Source organism: Barbus barbus (genome assembly GCF_936440315.1).
Source record: "Barbus barbus genome assembly, chromosome: 26".
NCBI lineage: Eukaryota > Metazoa > Chordata > Actinopteri > Cypriniformes > Cyprinidae > Barbus > Barbus barbus.
This window is the reverse complement of record NC_136754.1, coordinates 24,618,905-24,626,925: the sequence shown is the minus strand read 5'-3', so window position 1 is coordinate 24,626,925 and position 8,021 is coordinate 24,618,905.

The following is an 8,021-nucleotide window of genomic DNA, read 5'->3' as shown; positions in this document are numbered from 1 at the left end:
AGGTCGTCTTAGAAAAAAATTAATTGCTGGAGAAATATCTTGTACACAATATATTACATGCTTTCTGATTGGTGCTTCATACTTTTTTAGCAAGTAAAAATCTTTTAATATTACTCTAAAACATCCCTCTTCCGGCTGTGGTATGCATGCCTCTTTGCTGTGAAATCTTTACAGTTCTTTTTATAAGTAGATGTAAGAATACTTTTTTAAATATTAATACTTTCATTTGATAATTTTTCCATTTACTTGATAATCCATATATAATTTCAAAAAATATATGTTTAAAAAGTCAGTATTAAATATGATACTTGAGGATTTTGAGGAAAGTTCATTTGTACTCAAACATCTCTCAGTCATCACTGTATTCCATTGTATTATATTTAGCCCCCAGCTTTGATCATAAAAAGCATTTAAATATTATCTTACTTATTATGACTGACCACTGATATTTATATACTTTGGCCATATAAATATCAGCAACTGCACCAAATTGTAAATTTTTGCTCAGTTTGGGCCTCTGAATAAAATTAAGATGTTTATTTTCTCCTTGAGTATTAAATTCATATTCTCTTATATCATACTAAATGAGCCATAATGGATACTCAGCAAACAACACATGGTTTATTATATATATATATATATATATATATATATACATACAGTGCCCTCCACTAATATTGGCACCCTTGATAAATATGAGTAAAGGCGGCTGTGAAAATAAATCTGCATTGTTTATCCTTTTGATCTTTCACTCAAAACAATTCACAAAATTCTAACCTATCATTGAAGTAAAACAATTGAAAGTGGGGAGAAAATCTCACGATGAAATAAATGTTTTTCTCCAATGAATGTTGGCCACAAGTATTGGCACCCCTAGAAATTCTTATGAATAAAATATCTCTGAAGTATATTCCCATTCATATTTAAAAATTTTTTAGCACACCAGGGTGACTAGGAGCATGAAATTATCAAGTCATGACTTCCTGTTCCACAGGATTATAAATATGAGGAACACAAAAGCCAAATTCCCTTAATCATCCATCACAAGGAGTAAAACCTAAGAATATAGTTCTGATGTGCAGAACGAGATTGTTGAGCATCACAAAATAGAAAGTGGCTGTGAGACAAGAGCTAAAGCATTGAAAATCTCCATTTCCACCATCAGGGTAATAATTAAGAGGTTCCAATCAACTAAAGATGTTAAAAATCTGCCTGGAAGAGGACGTGTCTATATCGTCCTAATGCACGGTGAGGAGGAGAGTTTGAGTGGTCAAAGACTCTCCAAGGATCACAGCTGGAGAATTGTAGAGATTAGTTGAGTCTTGGGGTCAGGAACCTAAAAAAAATATATCAAACATCCCCTATGTTGTTCGGGAGGGTTTCAAGGAAAATTCTCCTCACTCATCCAAAAACAAACTCCAGCAAATTCAGTTGTCAGACACGACTGGAACTTCAAATGGCACTGGCTTCTATGGTCAGATGAAACTGAAAAAAAAGCTTTTTGGCAGCAAACCCACCAGATGAGTTTAGTACAAACAGGGATAAAAAAGTACCCCATGTCCATGGTTAAATATACTGCTGGATCTTTAATGTTGTGGGCCTGTTTTTCTGCCAGAGGTCCTGAACATCTTGTTCAGATGCATGTCATCATGGATTCTATCAGATACCAAGAGATAAAAAATCAAAACCTGACTGCCTCTGTTAGAAATCGTATAATCGGCCGTGTTTGGATCTTCCACCAGGACAACAATCCAAAACAAACATCAAAATAAACACAAAAATGGGTCACTGAGCACAAAATGAATCTTTTACCATGGCTGTCCCTGTCCTCTGACATGAACCCTACAGGAATTGAGTGGGGTAAACTGAAGAGAAGAAGTACTAACATGGAGCTGTGAATCTGAAGGATTTGGAGAGATTCTGTATGAAGAAAATGGTCTCTGATCTCTTATCAGGTGTTCTCCAAACTCTTCAGGCCTTATAAGAGAAAACTCGGAGGGAAAAGGACGTTGCAATAATAGGGTGCCAATAATTGTGGCCAACATGAACTAAAGAAAGCATTTATTTCACAATGATATTTTCCCCCATTTTCAATTGTTTTACTTTAATGATAGGTTGGAATTTTGTGAATTTTTTGAATGAAAGATAAAAAGGATAAACAACTCATATTTATTTTCACAGCCGCCTTTGATCATATTTACCATGGGTGGCAATATTAGTGGAGGGCATTCTCTTGAAATGCCGTTTAATTTGATAATTTTTTTTTTAGGTTGTAAACTGTCATGTGGTGTGTGATTCCCTTAAAAATTTATGATATTATAATATTAGAATGAATATTTTTTTTGACATTTGTTTTTAATAAAAGGAAGAAATTAAGAAAATGTAATTACAAACATTTAAGATGTGTACACTTCAAACTTTAAGAAAATGTTCATTTTACTTGATGATTCCAACACAAGACTTTCATGTCATTAAATTGAAAGTTTTGACAGTGATATAAATGTTTTTCAGAACTATATAAAAACCTGAATATAAAAAGAACTTGAAAAATGCTTGAAAATCTTGATTTTTAAAAGATTTGGCCTTTCTTAATCATGGACACATTTTATGAAACCAAATTCACTGTTCCCCATACACTCAGCTCAAGCAGCAGTACTATAGCACCATAATAGTCATATAAACATTTCCATTGCAATGTGATCATTTAACATTTAGGACCCCCCCCCCCCCCCCCCCCCACTACCCCCCAAAAAACACAGACAATTCTGACATGTTCCTGGAATGAGTCTGAATTCCTTGAAAATTAGATTATCAGATCATTTTAAAAACTCCAACTGACCAGTTTCTTCTTACAGGTTCATATTTTACTATAAAAATATCGTTTAATTCAGAATGATTATTATTTGATTTCATTATTATCTTATAATACTATTATAAAAAGAGTTTGCGTAACAGCAAACAGCTTGGGAAATGTGTGAGGGGAAAAAAACTTCTGGAATTAAACTGCACAATAATGTATTTATTATATAAAATATTCATCATTTATGGGAATAAAATTAAACAATACAAAATTTCTCCATGATGTAAGTTATTAGTCTAATGATCAAGTGTTACATGTGAGGTCATGACCTCTTGATCTGGTGGTAACTGAGGCACGTCATAAAGCTGTCGGATGAGAGCTGGCCATATTAATCACACCATCATTCTTGCACACAACTTCAACATTAAAACAATTTAGTCATTTTTGAAAACGGTTTGAATCTGTATTTGTTTTCTCTTCTCTTGCGTGGAGGAAAGCAGGCCTGTGATAACATACTTCACTGTTCGGCTCAAAATGAAAACATTCATTTGTATTCATTTGAAGAGGATAAGTAAGCGTTTGGGGGGGAGACACTGAAGTTGGCACACATGAGCTCTGTTCCAAAATCTAGTGAGGTGCCTTGTTGTCTACTGCCTACATAGACAACTTTCTTCTTAGGCAGCATCAGTCAGGGCTTTTAAAAGGTGGCTGCAAGCAAATACTAGCAGTTTTGTGGAAAAGGTTTAAGAAAAACAATGTAAAAGTTTAAACTAAATGAATACAAAAAATAAAAATAATAATAATCAAATAATTACATTCTATACATCCAACAGTAGCCTACAGTACTACAGTGAGTAGGGACAAAAGATAACACTTTATTTTAAGGTGTCCTTGTTATTCATTAAATGTACTTACTATTATAATAACAATAAATTATGCATAATTACATGCAAGTAACCTCAAGCTGAACCCTGATCCTAACCCTAACCATATAGAAAGTACATGTAGTTAATTAATATTACTCAGTACTTAAATGTATAATTACATTGTAACAAGGACACTTTAAGATAAACTGTAAGCAGAAAAAAGTAAAAAAAATAATAGTAACTAAATATTTCCAAATATTTATGCATTATTATTATTATTATTGTTGTTGTTGTTAATTTTACAGTATAAATTGGGTCTTCATACATGAAAAAATTATATAGCTGCCTTTTAAGTCTTAGAATAGGGGTCTCTCAGACAAGAACAATCGGTAACACTTTATTTTAAGGACCAATTCTCACTAATAATATGTGTTCCCTAATCTAAAATGTTACCCAAAAATTTTTTTTCAGGGGTTTGTGGCATATAAAAAATTGACTGATTTGAAGTTGTATTTTCACATGCTCCTTTCAAGGCAAGTACAGCACCTATTTAATTTTAACTGCATGGTCAAAATAATAAATAAATAAATAAAAAGCTCAATAACATTTAAATAAAACTAAAAAAAACAGGTTGGTCCAGCCAATGTGTCAGTGTGGAGTTTGGCATTAGCATGTTGCTAAGCTAATAAGCTAATTTAGCTGTAAACAACTAAAATTGATTTTAATTACAAATAAAAAAAATTATAGATCATTTTATACGTATAGCCATATGTTTACATTGCCATCTTGGATTTATTTTTGAATTTTAACACATTCTAGAATTGCCTGTACACTTGAATAATGATACTTAAAAATTCTATCTATGCAGCTGACTAGGATTTGGACAGAGCTATTGTCTCAGTGTGAAAAGGTACACAACAGACCTCACCAAGAAATTATCTGCCCAGAATGTTTCCAATGCTCCATTAATTTAATATCACTTGCTCCACTTCAGTTTTATTGAATATTTTGATTTCAGGTAAAATGAAGCATGGCAGGATGGGGACACTGGATGAAACAATAAAGGGCCATGCATGGGGCCACATTTGGGTGGCTAAGAGGAAACATGATGGAGGATTTATGGGGGAAGTCTGAGGTGAAAACAGTAGCAGCTGGTTCATTGGGTAGGTCAGTGTATAGACTCTAAGTTTAATGTAAAAGCAGCCTATAACTGTGAAGAAAAGCCCACGCAAGTGAGTGGGCAAAAACAGCAGTCTTTCAGTTTAAAAGGAAAGAGTATATTATGAGTCAGCATCTAGAGAGGAAGAAGACATTGCATTCCACAGCCATGGGGATGACTGCACATGTGTTCAAAGAAGTGTGCCAAATGAATTGGTTTAGTGCTTTAAAATATGTGTTTCATAGAAATCCATGTAATACATTTTATTGACTTTTATGTCGTAATGACCTTTTCCCCTGAAATACAAGCTGTCAATGATCAATGTTTCATTCATTCCAATCTCTGTTGAAAGCTGTTTGATCTTAAACAGCATGTCCGTTACCTGTCGTTTGACACTGATTTGAGGTCATTATTTTAAGGATCATTATTATAATTGTTCAAACTTAAACTTAAAATACAGTGCTACCCCTTTCTAATCAACAATCCTCTATTATATAATTTTCAAGAAATATTCAAATACAACATCAATAAAACATGTGATATATCTATCAAGTAAAATGAAGTTTTTTTTTTTTTACCCTGTTACAGTCATGACAGTCTGCATCCGTCGTCTATATGACATTATTTTCTGCATGTTGGTTTCAGCATGTTGGTAATTTCACATAAATTTGTTAGTCGCGCTGCATGACTAGTGATCAAAAACAGAAATATCTTTTAACAGAAATATTAAAAGATTATGCCACACTGCTTACCAACGTATTCATTCTTTGAATACGTCTTTTTCATCATCATGATTTATAGTTTTCATCATTTATCAGTGCCTTGCCTTACCTTGTACTAAAATTAAACCTAACCTGAGTAGTGGGCATGAGCAGATTGCGAACTGAATACGAATTCATACAAATTCAGCAATGTAAAATGTGCATAAAACTTTTATACTTTTACCCCCTTTATACTTAAAAGTACTGTGCTAAACAGGTGCATTCAAATCTTTATGTGTTATTTATAATTTATGTATTTTTGAATCAATTATCATATAGGATAAAAAATGAGCACCATGTTGGTAACCCATGAGTCATAAAATTGAAATGCTCTAACATAGGCTGCAACTTCATGAGCCACACTTAAGAGCTCTGCATGTGAGACTCACACATGGCTTACAAATGAGTTCATTAAAGATTGGCATTAACATGATGCTAGGCTAACAAGACCATAATCTAATAAGCATTTTAAAGGGGTTATGAACAGAGAAATAAAAGGTCTTTGTACTATAGAAAAATCCTGTAAGTTTCAGAACTCAAAACTTTCTCGTTAGTCTAAAAACAGCTTATATTGTGGCCAGTCTGCCAAAAAGACAGCTTGTGGAATGTATCACTCTATGATTTAATAGTGTGGCCTCTGCAGAAGAAGATCAACGCCTGCTTCTACATCACTGCCTGTTTAGCCCCACCGACCGATTCACGCACATAGTGTAAATAATGAGAGAGGCAATTGCAGGTCTATGCAGAAACCAAACGATAAACACTTAGAAGACAACAAGACGCTGTTCAGTGTCAAGTTGTGGAAAAGCACAGTCTTTGCATTGCCTTCCTTCTGATCCCAACATTAGGAAGGAATGGATGAACTTTAAAAAAAAAAAAAATTATGAAGTTCTAGACCATGTCACTAAGAACTGCTCGCTTCATTTTACCGTGGTTCGTTTACAAGCAAGTCATAATTTTCAGGACTTTCAGGATTTTCAGAAAGATGGAAACTAAAAGATGACTATACCACACAAGTGTGAGTAACTGTTTTTATTATTTATACTGTCTGTTATTAAAGATTGTTTGATATACTGTACATTTATGTGTTTTTAACCTAAATCACAGCAGCATCCATCTGTGAAGGATGTAGGCTGTCAAACATGCACAACTGTTAGCCAATCATAGCAGTGGACGTTTACTTCGGAGTCTACTTGTTTTGATGTAAAAATCTTGATAACATTATAAATGGACCTCAGAGAACAGTACAAAATAATAAAAAAAAAAAGTAAAAACTTTAATATTGCACACATGAAATAAAGTATTTGCAATGCATAAAGCATAAAGCAAAGTGTACTTGCAACTATTTTTATGCTTTTCGTTTTGTTTTGAATGAAGTTTGTTTGCTGCTAACTTAGCGTCAACCAGCTATGTAGCAAGATAGCAACATGCTAAAAACACTCATAAGACCTGCATAGCATCTCCCTGGCAATACCCTAAAAAGTACTATATCCATTACAACTGAAATGAAAAACATTATTATTCTTTCTACAGTAGTTTTAAACAGAGTGTTAAGTTCACCCAAATATGCCACATGGACTATTTTACCGATGTCCTTGCTATGCTTCTGGACCTTGATTGTGGTAGTAACCTTGCTGTCTATGGGAGGGTCAGGGAACTCTTGGATTTTTTCAAAAGTATCTTAATTTGTGTTCCGAAAGATGAAGGAAGGTCTTATGAGTTTGGAATGACATGAGGGTGAGAAATAATGACAGAATTTTAATTTTTTGGTGAACTATCCCTTTAATCTTGCTGTGTTTATGCACATGTATGCATGTACTGCTAAATACTGATAAACAGGAATGTGAGGCTCCAGCCCAGTACAGCTCATGCCTCTGGCCCATGTAGCTGCATGGAGGAGGAGAGAATCCATCACGGTTGGCTGAGGGCGTCTTGGGTCAGCGCCGCAGGACTGAAGCCTCTCACCGTGCCTGGCACCTGCTTGAACGGACGGCGTGGAAACCACACAGCACACGCCCCAGCCAGCCTTGAGAGAGGCAGCCAGGACAGAATGTACACTGAGCCTGAGCACCCCCTATTTCATCCGAGCCTCTCCCCCAGCTCACAATGCTTGCAAGCAGAGAAGTGAACAATGTTTAGGGAATGCATGCTGGGAACACCCCTGTGCTTTGTTTTTGAGGTCTTTTTGTAATGTTAGCAAGTCTGTAAGGAGTCTCAGCCTACAGGTTCAAGGTGTGAGTTATAGATCACCACAATGACTCATAAATTGTGAAATAGTTTGACATTTTTATTATAGCTTCCCCATATTAGATCAAGCTGTGTTTAGCGGCCACAATAATTCATGAAACACACTGATGTGGAGAGCAAACAATATGAAATCTGTTAAACTGACATTTTGTTGATGTTACTGTAAAAGTACTTTTCATTATGGCTGT